This window comes from Stegostoma tigrinum, chromosome 3 (genome assembly GCF_030684315.1).
Source record: "Stegostoma tigrinum isolate sSteTig4 chromosome 3, sSteTig4.hap1, whole genome shotgun sequence".
Classification (NCBI taxonomy): Eukaryota; Metazoa; Chordata; class Chondrichthyes; order Orectolobiformes; family Stegostomatidae; genus Stegostoma; species Stegostoma tigrinum.
Window position 1 is genome coordinate 117,898,618 of NC_081356.1, and position 22,705 is coordinate 117,921,322.

A 22,705-nucleotide genomic window follows, 5' to 3' on the forward strand; every position below is an offset into this window, starting at 1 on the left:
TTGGAACTAGAACCTACATACTTTTGGGAATTGGGGTCCCCTTTAGAGTGAAGTGTTTTTTTGTATTCCATATTTAATATTTCTTGTGCGGCATGAAACCTCATTTAACTGCATTACAGAGGTATCTAGCCTTACACAAATATAAACAAAAGATTTACTGGGCACACATTACCCTTTTATGAATGCAGTACTTTGGAAAATAAGATTTCTTTCTCAGAAGGAATTAAAACTAACCTTTGAATGAAGCCTGGCAAATGGACAATGGCCCTAGCATCAGGTATAAATGCCTAGGATCAATGGCCATAATGGTTCAGAAGACTGACAAAGTATGAACTGTCAGTTGCCAAAACAAGATCTATCAACAGAGATATGTGGATAGGTGACAACAAAGTTCGAAAGAGAATCCTCAACAGTATTAGGCACTTAATTTATACATCTACATATAATGATGAAATCAATTCCCTTTGTGTTTTACTCTGTCAATTAGGAGCTTGGCAAAGGAGCAGTTTTTTGAATAGAGATTGCACTATTTCATTTATTCAATGTTCTTAGTGTTGATCCATGTGATTCTTTCCAGAAACAAGGGTGAGACCTATTTGGAGGTTTAATTGATCAATCAGATCAGGCCAAGTATCAATTATCCATTGCATACAGTGACGTATGTTTGGACAGCAAAACTGTACACAGTACTTCACGTGTAGTCTCAACAAACCCTATCAAATTTGCTGCAAGACGTCTGCAATATTACACTCCATCATTACTCCACGTTGCAATAAAGACCAATGAACCAGTTGCATATTCCGTCTCAGGAGCCGACAGCCCAATGGCCTAGACATGGAATTCACCAGTTTTAAGATATCCCCACCCCCAGCCTCATCCCTTGTCCAAACTTCCCTCTCATCCCTGCCTCCTTGGCCTGACACAACCTGACTATCTTCTCTCCCACCTATCCACCTTATCCATCTCACTTACCACTCCCTACCTGCAATCACCTGTCACCATCCAACCTACCTTCCCCAGCCCCACCCTTCCCCTCTCTTTTCATTTCCCAGCTCCCTTGCACCTCGCCATTTCTGAAGAAGGGTTCCAACACAAAACGTCCGCTTTCCTGCTCCTCTGATGCTACCTGGCCTGCTGTGTTCCTCTGGCTCCATACTGTGTTGACACTGACTCCAGCATCTGCAGTTCTTGCTCACTCTGCCTTTGTAATTGTAATCTGTACCTACATGGTCTGTGTATATACTCTCATTCTGGTTTCTTTCAAATTCTAAAATGTTCATTTGTTGAATTAAAATTGGTGAAAGGCTTTTTTGTGTGTATTTTTGAAATACTGAATTAATCTTGGTTAGTTACTGAGGAAACTATTTCACTTATGTTTTGTGCATACGTGACAACTTTTTTCCATTTCAACAAATGGTTCTCACTGGTGCCTCACAGCGCCAGGGACCTCAGTTTGATTACAGCCTTGGGCAACTGTGCGAAGTTTGCACGTTCTTCCTGTTCAGTGCAGTTTTCCTCCAGGTGTTCCGGTTTCCTCCAATGGGTGCAGGTTAGGTGGATTGGCCATGCTAAATTGCCCATAGTGCCCAGGCGTGTGTCGGTAGGGGGATTGGCCACAGGAAATGCAGGGTTAAGAGCCTGAAGTTGGGGGCTGTGCCTGAGGTGGGATGTTCTTTGGAGTGCTGGTGTGGACTTGATGGGCCATATGTTGTCTTTCCGCACTGTATTGATCTATACTTCTAAAAGGATTGAAAGATTTTGATGCCTATTTTGAAATAATAGAGAGTGAAATATGTGACAAATTGAAGTCGTTGCATGGTAAAATCCTTCATAGCGACTTATAAGTTTTTAAAACAATCACAACAGAGTCCATTTACTTTGCTGGTGGATATTAAAAAAAAAACTCCTTACAATTAAAACCATGTCAGAATCTAAATTGCAGAGAATTATTATCAATATATCTCACAGAAGGCGGAGCATCAAAAATTGCTAATTTTAGTGCACTAGTTACTGTTGCGACCAAAAACAAAACTGCACAGAATTTTACATGAAGATGTGAAACAGTTTAAAATGAATGGGCTCCAAAGTTTTTCTTTAAATCACACACGGGTGGGGCATCCCTGGCTGGGCCAGTGTTTATTGGCATCCCTAGTTTCCTTTGAGAAGTTGGCAGTGAGCTGCCATCTTGATTACGAGTAGAACTTTGGCCCAGGAACACTGAAGGGGCTGAAATCTGTTTCCCAGTGTGCCACGAATGAACCGTAGCAAAATTGGAGTCAATGGGAATTGGGGGACTCCATTTGTTGGCGTCATACGTGACACAGAGGAAGACAGACATAACAAGGTGTGGAGCTGGATGAACGCAGCAGGTCGAGCAGCATCAGAGGAGCAGGAAAGCTGACGTTTCGGGTCTGGACCCTTCTTCAGAAATGGGGGAGGGGAAGGGGATTTTGAAATAAATCGAGAGACAGGGCGCGGAGGATGAAAGATGGATAAAGGAGCAGATAGGTGGAGAGGAGACGGACAGGTCAAGGAGGCAGGGATGGAGCCAGTAAAGATGAGTGTAGGTGGGGAGTTAGGATGGTTGGTCAGTCCAGGGAAGACAGACAAGTCAAGGAGGTGGGGATGAGGCTGGTAAGTAGGAGGTGGGGGTGTGGGTTGATGTGGGAGGAGCAGATAGGTGGGAGAAAAGACAAACTGATTAAGGAGGCAGGGACAAGCTGGGCTGGTTTTTGGTTGAGGGCAGGGGTGGGGAGATTTTGAAGCTTGTGAAGTCCACATTGAGACCATCGGGCTGCAGGGTTCCCAGGCGGAATATGAGGTGCTGTTTGTGCAACCTTCAAGTGGCATCATTGTAGCACTGGGAGAGGCCCAGGATGGACTTGTCGTCCAAGGAGTGGAACGGGAATTTAAAGTGTTTCACAACTGGGAGGTGTAGTTGTTTGCCGCGAACCAAGTGTAGGTCCTTTGTGGAAGATTGCAAGATAGTTGTAGTTGTTGGAGGTCAATCATCTCAGCTCCAGAACATCTCTGCAACAGTTCCCCAGGGTAGTGTCACAGACCCAATCATCTTCAGCAGTTTCAGCAATGATCTTCAAGAAATCATAAGGTCAGAAACGGGGATGTTTGCTGATGATTATATAATGTTCAACACCATTCACAACTCCTCCAATACTGAAACAGTCCATGTCCAAATGCAGAAAGACCTGGACAATATCAAGGCTTGAGCTGACATGTGGCAAGTGACATTCATGCCACACAAATGTCAGGTAAAGAACATCTCCATGCAACCATCTTCCCTTAAAATTACTATCACTAAATCTCGCACTATAAGCATCCTGATGGTTACCATTGATTACAAAATGATCTGGACCAGCCAAATAAATACAGTGGCAAGACAAGCAGCCAGGGGCATGAAATATTGTAATTGCTACCCTACCTCCTAACTCCCCAAAGCCTGACCACCATCTACAAGTCAGGAGTGCGATGGATACTCCCCACTTGCTTGGATAAGTGCAGTTCAACACTCAAGATGCTTGATACCATCCAGGACAAAGCCTTGATTGGCATCAGATCCACAGACACCCATTCCCTCCATCACCAATGATCACTAGCAGCAATGTGTGCCATTAAAAGATCACTGCAGAAATTCACCAACGATTCTAGACAGCACCTTCCAAACCCATGGACACTACCATCTAGAAGGACAAGATCACCAGATACCTATGAACTACCATTGCCCGCAAGTTTAAGTGCCTCCGACCATTTCTTTGATTTCCTTAGTTATTACAAGTGTATGCCTCAAGAATACTTCACTGCAAAGTAAAGAAGAAAAGGATAACCCACCAGGTGTAACTGCACATGGGCAGATGGATCACAGAAGCCATGTCAGTGGTGGAGGCCTGAATCTTGTGTTGAGAACACACACATCATTTCCTTCTCCATTCTCACACCTAAAGCATGCTGTCTTCTGTTTCTTATGAACCCATTGAATTATTGTTATTTTATCTTGCCATTACACGATCAAGGATTTAACTTAAATCCGATGATAAAAGTTTCCATCCAATGTGTTCACATGCCCCATCCTTTCAGATGCTCAATTGTCTGATGCCCACTTCCAACATTTTCAGTTATTATTTTGGTTGCCATTCATTTCGCTTCATAATTCCAAGTGATAAGGTCTTGTGAAATCCCACAAAAAGATCTGGCCACATTAGGATCTGCTGCCTCTTTTACATTCCAACGACGATTTCAGAAAAAAACAAACTTAAAGAAGAACATCCATTTCAAAATATTTACTCATAAAACTAACATGCAACTGGAAGTAAACAAGCAAAGTAACATCACAAAGTAGTTTTCACTGGTTTTTTTTTCAAAAGATACATTTGTTTTTCACTGAAAATATGGTCACGTCCTTAACAAGTGAGGTATTTGCAATCAGTCAACACCTCTGCTAAAATATTCCATAAGACCATAAGACCATAGGGCATAGGAGTGGAAGTAAGGCCTTTTGGCCCATCAAGTCCACTCTGCCATTTAAATCAGGGCTGGTGGGCATTTCAACTCCATTTCCCTGCACTCTCCCCGTCGCCCTTGATTCCTTCTGAGATCAAGAATTTGTCGATCTCTGCCTTGAAGGCATCCAACGTCCCGGCCTCCACTGCACTCAGTGGCAATGAATTCCACAAGCTCACCACTCCCTGGCTGAAGAAATGTCGCCTCATTTCAGTTTTAAATTTACCCCCTCTAATTTTAAGGCTGTGCCCACAGGTCCTAGTCTCCCCGCCTAATGGAAACAACTTCCTAGTGCCCACCCCTTCTAAACCATACATTATCTTGTACATTTCTATTAGATCTCCCCTCAACCTTCTAAACTCTAATGAGTACAATCCCAGGATCCTTAGCCGTTCTTCATACGTTAAACCTACCATTCCAGGGATTCTTCAGCAAAGAAATGTTACAGGGATGCATTATATTCAACGCCTGACATTTTGAACCAGAACTATTTCTAGGCAACTACATCTCAGAAGTAAAATCTATCAAGGTTCACCATGTGGGAGATCAAATATCTTACAAGATGAGTTATTGATTGTTCAATAACCAGTCAATCTCAAATACAAAGATATTTATTCTCAGAGTCTCTGATATGTTATAAGCTTTTATTCCCATCTTCCCAGGTCCATTGGGCTTACCTGGATATCAATAACCCAAGGTAATGGGGTAGACCCAATTGTTTTCCTCCTGGAACAAGGTACACTACAATTATACTTCATGAAAGAAATACATGTCAAGTTTCCCCACACGGCACTTAGAATTGCCAGTAAAGTGGTCTATGTGGACTTGCTCAAGGATCAGACCAAAACAGGTGATCAGCTTGCTCTGCTGCAATCTCCAGCTGCTGATCAGATAACCCCTGTTTCTGAGCTAGCTGTCACCCTCAGGCATACTTCCTTCTACCATCTTCCACGAATGCAGCCTGTGTGATCAGACCTTGACACTGTCAGTGTTCAGTAATTGATCAGTTGACCACTGGCAAACACTTTAAGTGTGACAGTTCACCTTTCATTCCTTATGACATCTGCATGTTTTCACTGGAAGGGGGCTTATCTCTGAATTTTAACAAACGTTGTCTCCAGGTCAGTCTGACTACCATTGCTCGTGTAGACTAATTCTTTATAGCTTTTGCGTCATGCACTCAGCCATGTGATGCATGCAATGAACAACCTTGTGGCATTTTGTTTTGCAGACCAATCGTCCCTATTTCAGAACACCCCCTACTAAGTTGTAACATTTAATTTAAAATCATACACATCCCTTCAGATGACGCCGAAAACACTTAAGTCGTCATCCAACTGATTGGCCTTTCAATGGGGCATGCTTCATACATTTTTTTGACCAAACAAATTTATGGTTATTACCAACATATTCCAGTATCTTTATGCATTAGGAATTCACTTGGTAATAGCAGTTACATTCAAATATGAACAACAAAGCAACTGTTCCTCAATTTTAGCAAACAATAATGATGCAGGATTTGTTTTAAAAATTCAGATACAGAAAGAGCGAAATAAATTGCCTTCAATTAAGGTAAAAACCCACCCAAATGAGTGCGAAAACATTTTATACATTTTTCATGTCACAGTGCATAGATTATTTTCTCCCTGCAGCTAAACTCTTCCACTGTCATTTTCTGAAAACTCTATTCCTCGTAACTAGAAAGTTTCACTTCTCTCATGCAAAAAAGTTCATAACAGCCATGTCAGGGTACAGTGATGGAAGCTGGAGTTTACATTTGTCTAATGCTACCTGCCAAGCTTTTTCTTCGTAGACTGTCTTTACGCAGATGTCTAGATTGGAATACTGGCAGATTCTTTTGCTGTAAGTCATTAGAAACAAGTCCTATCTTTTGCACATTGATTACATCCATATATTTTCCAGCTTGTGTCACTTGATAGCTACCAGGGCTACAGTACCACAACATAGGGACAATGTTGCCAATCGTAATGTTTTTATCATTCCAGCTTGGATCAGATTACTCAACTTAGACTGGGAATTGGCAGGGTTCGGCCATGCAGCATGTACAGCATTGCCAAAACTCACTCAGCCCTAACCAATCTTTTGTTCTTAAATATATTGTTTAATACTTTATCATAACCCAAAACTATTTCTCATTGTTGTATAAATTCCCTTTACTACTGCCTCATGAGACATTAAGCTGGATTACAAAGTGAACAATTTAGTTGTATGATGAATATTAATGAACCTTCCAACAAAATGAACATTTGTTCATTTGTACACACAGTGAAAATGATAATGTAGAATGCAGTGCTAAAATTCTGCACATTATTTGCTCTACAAATGAGAACAAAGGAATAAACTCACGGTTGTTGCCTGGCATCAACCCAAGGTTCACCAAGCTGTTACTGACTTGAGTGCCTGTGGAAAGAAGGTCAAAATATTGAAACTGTCAGGAGCGAAAGAAATGTCATTAAGATTCTTCCTCACATATATATAGTGCTTTATCTTTGACAAGGCTACCAATTATGATGGAACCTACTGTCCCTTTCCCCTCCCACTCTGTACCCAAAACACCTCATGGTGACATGCGGGCCCTGTGAGATAAGACGGAAACATTCAGAGAAAAGAAATCAAAGTAAGCCTCAAGGCTAAAATATAAGCAACTTTTATTATCGTCTATTATAAAGGGTGTAACAGCAGAGCATTTGGAAACACACAATATTATCGTGCAGAGTCAGCACAGCCTCATGAAGGGGAAATAATGTCCAACAAATTTACTGGAATGCTTTGAGGAGGTAATAAGCAGGATAGACAAAAAGAGAAGCAATGTATGTAATACATTTGGATTTATGGAAAGCATTTAACAAGATAACATACATCAGGCTCTTTTATAAGGTAAGACCCTATAATGTTGAAAGGATCATTATTGACATGTACAGAGGATTGACTAACTAATATAAGATAGAGATAAAGGGGACATTTTCTGGATGACAACCTGTGCCTGGTGGTGTACCATAGGGATATGTGCTAGGGCCACAATAATCTACATTATACCTTAATGAAGATTATACCTTGGATGAAGAATGTGAATGTAATACAGCCAAGTTTGTGAATGACACAAAAATAGATGGGAAAGCAAATAGTGAATGATGCACAGGGATATAGACAGGTTAAGTGAATGGGCAAAAACTGGGCACGTGCATTTCAAAATGGGAAAATGTGAGATTATGTGGTTTGGCAGGAAGAATAGAGGAGCTGAATATTATTTTAAAACAGAAAGCAATCAGAAAGCTACAGAACAGAGGGATTTTGGAATATGTGTCCTTGAATGACAAATGGCGATCATCCAAGTTCGACAGGTAAGAGGAAGAGCAAATGGAATACTCTGCCTTTATTTTAAAGGGAATGGAGTATAACATTAGAGAGGTTTTACTAACAGTATACAAAACACTGGTCAGACCAGAGCTAGAATGTTGTGAACGGTTTTGGGCCTGCTATCAATGGAAAGACACCTTGAGATTCGAGGCAGTCCAGAGAAGTGACCAAATGAGGACAGGAACTGAGGACCATTGCATATCATCCTTTCATGCCCTTATGCATCTTGCATCAATTATCACCAGGCAGTCATCAAGAATGGGAAGCCAAGGGAACATTTTGCTCTTGCATGTCCAAAAGGCAGAATCTACATCAGTCCTTAATCAATGTTCAGTTCTACAAAGCATGTTACCTTGAATATATTTAAATTTCCAGCCTTCATTGCTCTCCAAATTGCAAAAATTCCCAATCTTTTGAGACAAAAATGCTTCCTTATTTCTGCCATAAATTACCACTCCTTATTCTGAATCCAGGGCCCTTGTCCTTGATTTTGCAATATTAGGCTGTGGAGAGAGCTTGGGAAATTTGGGGGGAAGTAGGGTTGTTGTTGGGAGGTAATACCCAACCTTAAACAGTGAAGCCCGAGAAGGGGGACTTACTAATCAACACCTCAGCCCTGCTCCTGCACTCTTCCTATCAGCCTTAAAACAGAAAGAATCATTCAACTGTGGGGTAGGCAATGGCCTCGTGGTATTACAACCAGACAGTCAATCCAGAAACCAAGGTAAAGTTCTGGGGACCTGTGTTTGAATCCTGCCACAGCAGATAATGGAATTTGAATTCAATAACAACCTGGAAGTAAGAGTCTAATGATGACTGTGAAGTCATTGCTGACTGTCAGTTTCGTTTAGGAAAGAAAATCTGCCATCCTTACCTGGTCTGGCCTCCATGTGATTTTTCACCCACAGCATTGTTGTTGACTCTTAACTGCCCCTTGGGCAATTATGCATAGAAAATAAATGCTGGCCTAGTCAGTGACGCACATACCCCATTGTTATTCAACAAAAGCAAAATTCCAGGGCCTAACTGTGGGCATGGCGAGTTGTCCATTCGAGGACTTTCTTACCCCATGTGCAATTGCAGACATGTCAAAGGCAGATAGGATAGCAGCAGGAAGGCCAACTGAGGAATTGTATGAGTATCAACCTGCCAACCCACTGACAGCGAAGTATAAAATTCTGCCCATTTCCTTTGTTAAACATGCTGTATAAATCCAAGGTGATGTCCTTTGTTTTCATTGGAACTCATGTTTGAGTCTCACTTCTTTTATTTCACAAACTATCTCATAACATGCTTCTTAGTTTCTGATTTTCGAGGCTTGAAACCTTTTGTTTTGGCTTGGATGACCAGATGGAAATGCAGTACAGAATGTGTTCCTGTCTAAAACATCATACAAGTTAAGCAAAACTGAAAATGTTGAGTTCTCTGATTGACACTAATTTTCCTTTCTTTCTGTTTTGTTGATGATCAATCTTCAGTGACGAGACATGTTGAACATTAAACCCAGTCATGTCCTTGTATCTTTCCTGCTTACAATTAGATACGTTGCAACCAAGGATTATGTAAAGTATTTCTCATCCTTTCTGGAAAAGTCAAGATTTCAGCTATTCAATGAATTTAGAGGGTTTTTTTTGTATCTTACATCCACACTTTAACTTATATCTGAGAATGACTTGGTCTCCTAAATTACTCCCTGATCCTTTCAGGAACTCTGCAACCAGGAAGATCACACCCTGCAAGTTTATCAAGTTTGAAATGGCATGCACTGAAACAGCATGAAAATGTCAGCAAGACAGACCCATTGGTAAGTGTTTTGACAGAGTCAAGCCTTCGGTGTATTTCTGCAGCTTTTTGCAAATGCCAAACCAGAAAAAGGAATACCAGAAGAATTTCTATAGCTGATACAGTCATGAGCCTTTCTTTGTTGTAGAACAAAGCTTCCTCCGGACACAAATACACAAACACAGTCAAACAGCAGAATACATCCAACAAAATCTCAGCCTAACAATTCCAATTTTAGCAGTGGAACCAGATGAGAGTACAATACAGTCACCAAAAGTACAAGAGATTTCCAAACTGTTTGCCCTTTCCAATCGTCACATACTACCCCTTATGTTTAGGGTGTGCCTACTTAAAATTTTGATCTCAACTTATCTGTAGCAGGCCATTTGACTAACCCCATATCAGACATCCACAGACCAATAGCATTGAAGCCCACTCAGTTTGAGTTAGTGATGGATATTCGTGACATCAGCTCCAAAATTATATTTATCTAAAATTAGGAGACACCAGGCTAAAAGTGATCTTGAAATCGAGACAATTTTTATCCAAGAACTCCTGAGGAAAGTCTGAAACCAATTGACTGAATGCTTGAAATGTATCTATCTTCTGGACAAATGAATATCAATCCAATATTTCTTTGGGCTTTAACGCAGAGTTTTAAGCAATCAAACTCAGTTTATGGAGATTCAGGTTCAGTAGAACATATGTCTTCTGCACAGCATCAAACAAAGGTAAACATTTGTTTAAGTTGTTCTGATCATGATAAATATGACAATCAAATTGCAACTTACATGAAATTATTTTTATACCTGAGACCTGTCATAAATTGAAATGGCTTTAAATAGTGAAGTCAGTGCCCCCGATGCAGGAGATAGGCCATCGCCATTAAAAATGGCTGCTGTGATCCCTTGACACACACATGACATCACACCCATAATGGCAAATAAAATGAACTGTTTTTATTTGCAAACTGCTGATCTCACAGCATCCAAATGAAAAGTGAAAGCTCACAAACTATATTGTCCTACAGTTACTAGACTGAATTATTTTGGTCTTCCAGTTTGGCTGTTCAGCTCCTAGGCCAGTATAACTGTGACACTTGGCTCTGACCTGATGTTGATAGATTTTTTTTTATATTTGTTTCCCACAATAATGAGAAAGAAAAATGTGGTTAGATGAAATAAGTGTCACCATTAGACTGTGGAAGTAGTGTCGGCACAGCGATGTTGCATTGGCCACAAACGCTGACTTAACATGGCCACTGTGATCATCTGATCATAGATTGTGGCAAGTCCAGGAAACTGATGTGGAATAAATGAAACTGTCTGTGCTAGACTTACCATTTTATTTGAAGGCATTGAAATCAGACAACTGTATCAGTGTCAAAATCTGGCAACTGTGTCAGTGCCTCGTGGTATTATCACTGGACTGTTAATCCAGAGACGCAGGTCCTGTACTGGGGGTCCTGTTTTGAATCCTGCCACAGCAGATGGTGAAACTTGAAGTCAAGAGAGAAAAAGATCTGGAACGAAGAGTCTAATGATGACCATGACCATATCAATTGTTGGAAAATTCCATCTGGTTCACTCCTGTTCTCAAGGGAAGGAAACCGATGTTCTTACCTCATCCGGCCTATATGTGACAGCAGACCACAGCAATATGGTTGACTTGCATCTGCCTTCTGGGCAATTACGGATGGGTAATAAATTCTGGTCTAGCCAACCATGCGTTCATACTGTGAATGATTTTTTTTAAAAAATGCATCCACAGTTTCAATTCACACATGCATGATAATTTCACATACTGAAAGAAGAAATGGCTGTCTGCAAGTTAGCCAGCTCAGAAAGACAATGGAGTCAACACTGAGAAAATATAAACTAACCATATTTTGGCAGATACTTGACCACATAAAGCAGTGAGAAGGAAAAGGTGGAATTAGAAGCCTCTCTTTCTCTCTCTCCCTATTCTACCATTATTCCAGACAACAGGACATGGTTAGAAGGCAAAATGCAATAATAATTATTCATTGAAAACTTAAGACAATCAACAAACTTTGCCATTTTTCAGAATACCAATCTACAATTAAACAAATGTAATCTCAGGTTCAAAAAAAAACTTAAGGTCTGCTTGTGTAGGTGATGGCCTTGTGGTATTACCGCTAAACTATTCATCCCGCAACCCAGCTGATGGTCTGTGGACCTGGGTTTGAATCCCACCACAGCAGATGGTGGAGTTTGATTTTGAATTCAACTAATAAAGTCTGGAATTAAGAATCTACTGATCGCCATGAAATCATTGCTAATTGTCTGAAAAATCCATCTGGTTCACTAATGCCCTTCAGGGAAGGAAATCTGCCACCCTCGCCTGGTCTGGCCTACATTTGACTCCAGACCCACAGCAATGTGGTTGACCACAACTACCCTCTGAAATGGCCTAGCAAGCCACTCAGATGTACCAATAGCTGCAAAGTCTCAAAGAAATGAAAGCGGACGATCACCTGACATCGAACTCGGCGCCCAAAAAGACAACAGCAGAAACAGCCCTGTCAACCCTGCAAAGTTCTCCTCACTAACATCTGGGACTTAATGCCAAGATTGGGAGAGCTGTCTCACAGACTATTTAAGCAACAGGCTGACATAGTCATACTCACAAAATCATGCCTTACAGACAATGTCCCAGACACCACCATCTCCATCCCTGGTTATGGCCTGTCCCACCGGCAGGACAAACTCAGCAGAGGGGGCAGCGCAGTGGTATACAGACGGGACAGAGGTGTTCTAGGAGCCCTCAAATTGACTCTGGGCCCCATGAAGTCTCAGGGCTTCAGGTTAACCATGGGAAGGAAACATCCTGCAGATTACCATATGCCATCCTCCCTCGGCTGATGATTCAGTATTCCTCAATGTTGAACGACACTGAGAGGAAGCACTGAGGATGGCGAGGTTACAAAATGTACTCTGGGTGGGGCATTTCAATTTCTACCACCAAGGGTGGCTCAGCAGCAGTACTACTGGTTGAACAAAGACTTAGTTCCTGGAAAAGCTCAGCAGGTCTGGCAGCAAATGTGGAGCAGAAAACAGAGTTAACGTTTGGGGCCCAGTGACCCTTCCTCAGAACTTCATGACCTCATCCTTACTAATCAGCCAGCTATAGTTGCATCTGTCCATGGACAGTATCGGTAAGAGTGACCATCGCACAGTCCTTGTGGAGATGAAGTCCTGCCTTCACATTGAGAACATGTTAAAGGGAAAGACTTAACACAGATCTTCAACCTCAAGACTGGGCATGCATGCGGTGCTGTGGGCCATCAATTGCAGCAGAACTGTAATCCAGCACAATCTGAAAACTCATGGCCCGGCATATCCCCCACACAGCCATTACCATCAAGCCAGGGGATCACCCTTGTTTCAATGAAGAGTGCAAGAGGGCATGCCTGGAGCAGCACCAGGCATGCCTGAAGATGAGGTTTCCATCTAGTGAAGCCACCAAACAGGACTACTTGCACCAAACAGCAAAAGCAGCAAGTGATAGAGCTAAGTGATCTCACAACCAACGGGTCAGATCTAAGCTCTGCAGTCCGGCCACAAACAGTCATGAATGGTGGTGGACAATTAAACAACTCACTAGAGGAGGAGGATCCACAAATATCTCCACCCTCAATGATGGAAGAGCTCAGCACATCAGTGCAAAAGATAAGGCTGAAGTATTCGCAGCAATCCTCAGTCAGAAGAGCCGAAGCGATGATCCATCTTGGCCTCTCCAGTGGACCCCAGCATTACAGATACCAGCCTTCAGCCAATGTGAGCACCTCTACCTCCAAGTTCCCCTCAAGTCACTCACCATCCTTCCTTGGAAATATATTGCAGTTGCTTCACTGTTGCTGCGTCAAAATTCTGGAATTCACTCACTAATAATATTGTGGGTCAGCCCACAGCAGGAGGACTGTAGCATTTCAAGAAAACAGATAGGGATGGGCAAGAAATGCTGGCCAGCCAGTGATGCCCACAATCTAAAAATGAACAGAAAAATAAATGTACAGCCATTAGTCACCCTGACTGTGTTAGATATGCTCTCTTTACACTCACTACCTGTCAAGCAGCACCTGCTCAGAAATAACCTGCTCAGTGACGCCCAGTTTGGGTTCCACCATGGCCACTCAGCTCCTAACCTCATTACAGCCTTGGTTCAAATATGGGTGAAAGAGTTGAATTCCAGATAAGAGGTGAGAGTGACAGCCTCTGATATCAAGGCTGCATTTGACTGAGTGTGGCATCAAGGAGCCCGAGCAAAACTCCTTCCCCTTGTCCTGAGATCATGTCCTGTCAGTATCTACCTTGTCAAGCCCATTCAGAAACTTAAATGTTTCGGTGAAATCGTGTCTCCCTCATCTAAACTTTAGAGAACATAGGTACAATTTATTTAACTGTCATTGGCCAACAATCTCATCTCAGGAAAACAAATTTTTAGTGTTAATAAAATGTGAGGCTGGATGAACACAGCAGGCCAAGCAGCATCTCAGGAGCACAAAAGCTGACGTTTCGGGCCTAGACCCTTCATCAGAGAGGGGGATGGGGGGAGGGAACTGGAATAAATAGGGAGAGAGGGGGAGGCGGACCGAAGATGGAGAGTAAAGAAGATAGGTGGAGAAGGTGTGGGTGGGGAGGTAGGGAGGGGATAGGTCAGTCCAGGGAAGACGGACAGGTCAAGCAGGTGGGATGAGGTTAGTAGGTAGCTGGGGGTGCGGCTTGGGGTGGGAGGAAGGGATGGGTGAGAGGAAGAACCGGTTAGGGAGGCAGAGACAGGTTGGACTGGTTTTGGGATGCAGTGGGTGGGGGGGAAGAGATGGGCTGGTTGTGTGGTGCAGTGGGGGGAGGGGATGAACTGGGCTGGTTTAGGGATGCAGTGGGGGAAGGGGAGATTTTGAAACTGGTGAAGTCCACATTGATACCATATGGCTGCAGGGTTCCCAGGCGGAATATGAGTTGCTGTTCCTGCAACCTTCGGGTGGCATCATTGTGGCAAGGTAGAATTAATACAAGGATGTGAGCAGGTTTAATTTTCGAAAGGGTTTTCAGGAATCTGAGGAGGAGATTGAACTTCATGACCTCCAGTAATGCAAGGCTTGAGGGCAGGAGGTTGCCGGAAGCATAGAATTTGGGTTTTAGGTGGAGGTGGCACAGTGGTACTGTCACTGGACTAGTGAACCAGAGACTGAGGAAATTTTCTGGGGATCGAGTACAAATCCCAGGGAAGGACAGTGCAATTTGCATTCAATAAAATCTAAAATGAAAAGCCTCATGCTGTAAAAACCAATGTGGTTCGTTTATGCCCTTGAGTTAATGAAATCTGTAGTCCTTACATGGTTCAACTGATATGCAACTCCACATCCACAGCAATGTGGATGACTCGTATTTACCTTTTTAAATGGTCCAGGGAGATACTCGGTTCTATCAAACTGCTAAAAGTCCCAAACAGGAATGAAACTGAATGGACTACCCAACACTGGCTTTGACCCAGGAAATGACAATGTCAAACTCAGCCCCGTTGTGGTTACAAAATCCTGCTTACTCACGAACGGGAACTAGTGCTAGAATTGGAGATTAGCCATGTAACAGTCTAATGCAGTCATACTCTCAGAATTGTTCCATGCTGACAAGGTTCCAGACACTATCATAATCTTTCCGCTTCAGGATAACCGCAGCAGAGGTTGTGACACAGTGAGATAGAGTCAGAGGGGGTTTACCCTGAAGTTTCTCAATATTGACTTGAGGCTCGATAAAATGTCAGATCAAATAAGGGCAAAATAACACCCTGCTGATTGCTACATACGGCCACCCCTTTTGTCGAATGGCTCATCCATGTTGAACACCACTTGGAAGAAGCACAGAGGGTGGCAAGAAACAGAATTCACTCTGGGCTTAGATGTCCATCACAATGAATGGCTCAGCAACACCACTGCTGACTGAGCTCATCAAATCCTAAACATCACAGCTACTGGGCTTGGTCTGCAACAGGTGGTGAGAGGTAAACATATTTGACCTCCTTCTCATGAATCTATCTTTTATAGGTATATGTATCCATGACAGTCCTGGTAGGTGTGAGTGTAGTCCTTGTGGAAACCAAGTTCCATGTTTCCATTCAAGATAACATCCAATGTGCTATCTGGGATAGATTTTAAACACATCTAGCGGCTCAAAACTAAGCATCCATGCTATGGATTATCAGCAGTGGCAGAATTTCTTCAACCACAGTCTGAAATCTTGCCACCTGACGTATCCTCATTCTACCATTAACATCAAACTAAGGTAGAAACCGTTCAATGGAGTGTCAGAGGGAATGGCACATTTTATTGAAGCTTTTGATCTCATACCCATCACAATAATTTGCAAGGATACCAAATCAAGGGAAAAGTCAGTGTCTATACAGCATGAGATGAGACGACAAACTGGATTGCTTGCGATCTTTGATGTTGAAGCATCATCATCAAGAACACACCCATTAAAACTGATTGACAGTTAACTACCAGGCTTTGCTCAAACACAGTGTCAAATGTTAAATTTGATTGGCCACATTTTCCAGATAACCTTGAATGCATGAATAACTATTAACAATTTACGATTGTCAGTTGGGCTCACAGTGTGGTAGATAGTGTGCACACTGGAAGCAACATTTATTAATGCACAGGCTGTCATTCTTTGCAAACAAAAAGAACATGTAGACGCACCACATCTGTTTCATCTTAGTAAATAGGAGGCAGCCATTTGCTGCTTCATTTCTCAGGGTGTAACACTGACCAATGATAATTAGTCTACCTGGTTTAAAATTTAAAGAAGGCCTGATAGTTCTCTGTCAATCAACAATATTGGGTAAATTCTCTTTGGCAGCACCTCTTCAGAAGTCAACCAATCTGCACACACCTCCCATGCAGTATGAATGCTGGTTTTCTCTTTAAATTAGTGTTCTTGTGAATTGACCTGAAGTGTGCAAGATGAACAGTTGAAACAAATGTGTATTTTTCTGTCAGTTAAATAATGATGAATTGAACACCTAGAATGACAACTGGCATTCTTGAAATAACCTGATGTTAGAATATTCTTGTTATATTTTTGATTTAGGTTTTGAAATCCTGTCAGCACTGAAAGGATTACTCTAATCCTCATAACCCCAGTTCTAATCATTAATAATACATGCTGTTTGTGGCAATTTAAAGCCCTTCTGGTGACCTCATTTAGAAACAGAGTACTGAACTGTCATTGAAATATGCACCTCAAGGCCACTGATGTGTTATGAAAGATTGTGGCACTCCAAAAATTCATTCAAAATTCAACATGTAGTACAGCAACAGTCATGCCTACAATAACATAGTGTTGTGCTTTGTTGTATATTCATGGACTCCTGTTTCACTTGAAACCTCCAGACAAACAGACTTTGAATTATTCCATGAGTTATCATTATGCCATAAACCAGAAACCCTCATTTATTGAGAATGCATTCCCTTCATTGCTTCTCATATTCCGATATGATTTAGCAGCAGGGGTATGATTGTGACATCTCACCAAGCCCTTTTCCTTCATCTTTTGTCACTGTGAGCATTACCAGCAAGGCGAGTATTTGTTGCCCATTGTTAATTGATACCTCTCCCCAACCCATGTACTCCACCTGGGAATTTAATAGCACATTGGCACAATTGATTGAATTGCTCAGTAATTGCAGAAGGTAGTTAAGAATCTGTTGCAATGCTGTAGATCTGGAGTCACATTTAAGTCACACCAGTGTTAAAACCCTGGGATAGTTCCCCATAAATCCATCCCCACAGTTACTCAGACATACCACAGTACCTTTACTTTCAGGATAATAAAATGTGAGGCTGGATGAACACAGCAGGCCCAGCAGCATCTCAGGAGCACAAAAGCTTTTGTGCTCCTGAGATGTTGCTGGGTCTGCTGTGTTCATCCAGCTTCACATTTTATTATCTTGGATTCTCCAGCATCTGCAGTTCCCATTATCACCTTTATTTTCAGAGTATGTTGATCGAAAACATGGACCAGGTTTCTGTATTTATCAAGAATTGTTATTTATCACAGGTGATTAAACTATAGCTACAGATAAATAGATATAACCCTTTCGCATGTAACACTAACTACCACTTATATTTAACATATACACGCACACACACACAAACACACACACACACACACACATTCAGAAAATGGATAAAATGAAGTAAATGAGACCAGATTAGAAAAAAAACAGAAGTTTCTGGAGAAACTTAATGGATCTGGCACTATCTGTAGAGCGTTTTGACTGCATTTTTTTCTATTTCTTCAAAATGGATTATTGGCATATGTAGAAAAAATGAAATTCAGTCCAATGGCTTTTCCTTCCTGGTTCCAATGTTGAAATGATCCTTCTTCGGCTGGCCAGACCACTTGTTGTTCAAATGACTTTGCTTGGAAGCTTCCAAAGGTATGTAAGAAGCACAGAGTGGTTGATTCACTTCAAAATTGTCACTAATTTGTCAATTCAGAAGTAACATTTTCTAACAACATCTGCAGAGATAGTCAGATTTTCATTAAGTTTAAAGTGAGTTTTTGACTGCAGAGAACAGGCAGCTTCTGGGCTGGGAAGAAATCTGCCCACTTCTTTTTCTTTCTCTCTCTCTCCCTCTCTGTAACTTGTTTCTAGGGCCAAGCTGTGCAGCCACGCAAGAACAAATCACATGGTTATTCACAAGCTGAAGGTCTCTGTCATTGGTACTTGTCACTAATCCACAGAACAGTCAATTTCTTGTTGCTAACAAGAGCTGCATTAACTCAACTTCCGATCATTAGGAATCTGAACATTTCCAATTGTTGAAATAGTTGGTTACAATAATTGCCACGAAGATCAGTTTACTTTCGTTATTTCTAAACACTGATTTTTTAAAAATGTACTTTCTTTATCAGTCCTTAGTTTCCAAAAAGACAAAAATAAAAAGACAGCCCTTACTCAAGTGATGCAGAGCAGATTTCATGCCCCAAAGGTCATGAATGAATCACATGACGTTGTGGAGCAATCAATGATAGTTTCTAATCTATCCCTATTAATGAGATAAGCTTTCTATGCCTAATTTTTTAAAAAGCAATTCATTTTAAATTCAAGTAGCTGCTGTGACGAGATTTACATCTATACCACAGAGCCTTAACCTGGGATTCTGAACATCACCACTAACCCACAATGTCACATCCCTCATGACGTTAGCAGGTATATTCTGTCAGATGGCCATTTTCTGAGCTGTAAGACTACATATTAGTCCACTGCTGCTTTAATAATTCATACAGGCCATCAGTCTCCACTCCTACACAATAACTCTGATGTGCCTATTGCTAAGTTGCAATTTCATGAGCAAGGTTTGTATTTGTGCACGGAGCGATGGAAAATTTACGATATTAACAATGTGCATTCAATTAAGATCGGTTACACAATAGAATGTCTCTAGTTTCTTCAAGGGAATATTACCAAACAAAACACGACACAGAAGCACAGAATGCAGCTGATCAAAGAGGTAGCCATGTGATTTGGCTTTCTCTGTGTTAGCCCAGATAACATACACCATAAACACCTAGATTCTGATTGAGATTGAAATTTGAAAGCTTTTAATGTCTAACTACTTTCACTGAAGTGACATCTTACATATGCTGTCTGAGCTCTATGCTTGTGGTTTATTTGACTGTTTGCCTAAACTAACTATTTTCCTGTCTGCTTCACTGACTGAATATCAAATAATTATCCAGAGAACAAGATGGAGACCTTTTATGTGAGAAATCTGACATCGTGACATCATCCTGCTGTCTCAAAGGTATAGTGCCCTTCTGAGATCTGTGTCATGGTACAATGTCACCCTTTTTCCTTTTGAAGAAAAGAAAACTTCTCAGGGTGAAGGGATGCCAACTTAAGATTGAGATACGGAGGAATTTCTTCTCTTTGAGGGTTGAGAATCTTTGGAACTCATTAGCACAGAGAGTTATGGGGCCAGAATCCTCGTGTATATTGAGGAGATAAATAGATTCATGATCAGTAGGAGAATCAAGGGTTATGGGGAAAGGCAGGAAAGTAGACTTCAGGAACGTTGGATCAGCTATGATCCTATTGAATGGCATAGTAGGCTCAGGGAGCCGAACAACTTATTGGTGTTCCTATTTCTTCTGGTCTCACTGTGTATATGTAATTGGGTAGTAACTGTGGGTGATAGTGGAACTGCGTGGATCTGACTTCAAAACATAAGAACTGACTATGTGAGAAGAACATATAAAAAGGAGCAGGAGTAGGTTATTTGCCTCCGTAAACCTGTCCCCACAACACTACCTTTGTCCACCCCGTTGCAATAAGATCATGGCCAATCTGTTCCAGACCTCAATTCCTGTGCTATAGCATTAACTTTCCAATATTTGAAAATCTACCTCCCTCTTCTTTAAATATTTACAGTGATCCAGCTTCCACAGTTCTCTGGGACACAAAGTTTCAGATACTCACTGCCCTCTGGGTGAAGAAATTACTTCACATCTCAAATGAGCCTCCGCTTATTCTGTAACTGTGTACCTGAGTTCATGATTCCCCTCTAGACGAAATATTTTCTCAGCACCATCAGTAATCCTTAAGGAATAACATGTGAATTTATTATGGCTGTCTGAAAAAATTTTCAAGTCAAAATTTTCAAAGACTAGCAAGATTTCTCACTGCATCTTAACAAACTTGCCTCACTAAATGCTGCCTCACTTCCATGGTATAGCTCGTGTCTGATTCTAGCCCCATCTTACCACGTTCTATTCCCAGAACATCTTGCTATTCTAGCAAAAGGCCCCAAATCCCGGCACTCACACCGTGTTTCATAAGCCATTGCGCACTCACACCACTAACCGTGCATGGCTTCTGTGCTACCTGCTTCCTCCTACTGAACATCTCACTGCTTTTTGCCCACTGCACCAGCACTAAAAGCTGTACCACCCACTTTCATCTCACTCAATTGTTCCCTTCCTTTTATTTCAGGAGAATACAGCCCAAAGTAGTGGATGGGTAGAGAGGTGTCCAATATGTGATGCCTCAACGCCAATGGGGACGGACATCCAGCCCTTTTTTAATCATTCACTCATGGGAAATGAGTGTCACCAGCATGTATTTCCTGTCTCTAGTTGATGAGGTGGTGATGAGCTATCTTCTTGAACTGCTGCAGTCCACATACTGCAGGTTAACCCATAATGCCTTTAACAATACCCTCACAGGAGAAACTGCTCCTGTGGAGATACAGAAGAAGTGAGTCTCTTCATTCCATGCACACTAATGACATTGTCATTCTCATTCATTGCACGCCACTTCTAATCATTGGCCAGAATGTTTTCTGTCTCTCTCTCTCTTTCACTTGCAAGTTTAACTCAAGTGGTTTCCTTTTCATGGATAAAATATTCGCTCTGCCAGTAGTCAACTCCTTGGCCTCCAAAGATAAGAGTACCAAGGCTTCAGAGTAAGCAGCAGCAAGGCTGCACCCTAATGGCATTGAGATTTACCCGCAGGTCACGGGCTGCAGCAATTCAAGAAGGCAGTTCATCACCGCCATCTCAGGGACAACCAGAAATGGGCATAAATGCTGGACCACTCAGTGTCACCCATGTACCACAAGCGGGAATAATGAAAAACTGGACTAGCCATATAAAAAGAGAGGCAACAAAAACTACTATATACAAGATGCTCTTCATAAATTCACCAAAATTCCTCAGACAGCACCTTATAAGCATTTCCATCTATCAGGACTTGGGCAGCAGGTACATGGAAACACAAACACCTGCAAATTCCCCTCCAAGCAAATCCCCATCCTGACTTGGAAATATATTACTGTTCCTTCACTGGCGCTGGGTCAAAGTCTTGGAATTCTCTCCCTTAAGGCATTGTGGGTCAACCTAAGTGGATTGCAGCAGTTCAAGAAGTCAGCTGACCACCACCTTCTCAAGGACAACCAAGGATGGGCAACAAATGCTCGCAACAAATAGAGGCCCACAAACTACAAATGAATAAAAGAAAAATTTCTTGACGTGGAAGTCAAGAAATGGAAATATATCACTGTTCCTTCAATGACAAAATCCTAGAGCTCCCTCCTGAGCAGCATTGTAGTTCTACTTGCACAAAATGGACTGCAGAGTTTCAAGAAGACAGACAGGTCATCGCTATCTTGTCATGGACAACTAGGGATGGGCATTAATGGCAGCTAGCCAATGATGCCCACATGCTGTGGATGAATGAAAAGAAATACAGTTGCCCCCTTCCCCTTCAACACTATGAACACCCTATGTTGTAGCACCAAATCTAGAATAATATGTTTCAAAGCCTCGATTCGGTGTGGCAGTAGTGAGTTGCTCACTAAAGGGGAATACAACTTGTTGAACAACTTATTAAAATGAAAATTTACTTCATCAATATTCTTAACTTAACAAGTGCCCCAACAAGATCGACATGAAAAACACAGAAATCTTAGCTCCGAAGAAGAGTCAAAATGTAAGCTTAATTTCTCTCCACAGATGTGCTCAGTCCTGCTGAGTTTCTCCAGTGTTTCTTTATCTTTGTTCCCCACAGCATAGGTCTGAGCATCTCAAATTACTAGTCCAGTGACATTTATAATACACCACAATCTCCCTGAAATGTAGTCAATACACCTCTTAGTGATACAGAATTTGAAAGATTCAAAACTCTTTAAGTGAACACACTTCCTCTTACTTCGGTTCTAAATGTCTGACCCCCATGCTCAGGAATATTCAAACCAGGCTAGTGAAAACTCACACTGGCAACATTTCCTATTGACAAAGCTGGTGTGTGAACCCTCCTGCCATATGGACAGAGCAGATTGGGCAGACAAGTGACAGATGGAATTTAATACAGAGAAATGTGAACTGATGCACTTTGGCAATGAAAAATATCGAGAAATTATACAAGCTCAATGACACAGTTCTACTGAATGTAGAGGGCCCTGAGCTCATTTGCAGAGATGTGCAACATATTGAGAAAG

General features: G+C 41.7%; 1 protein-coding gene across 1 annotated transcript in view; it reads right to left on the reverse strand.

Annotated features, from left to right (window-relative positions):
* The window catches only part of tenm3 (teneurin transmembrane protein 3), a 3,293,451-nt gene that overhangs the window by 2,277,171 nt on the left and 993,575 nt on the right, over positions 1–22,705 (reverse strand). The window contains exon 5 of the mRNA XM_059644858.1: positions 6,883–6,936. The gene's annotated coding sequence lies outside the window, so the exon portion shown is untranslated. The remainder of the gene's footprint in view (positions 1–6,882; positions 6,937–22,705) is intronic.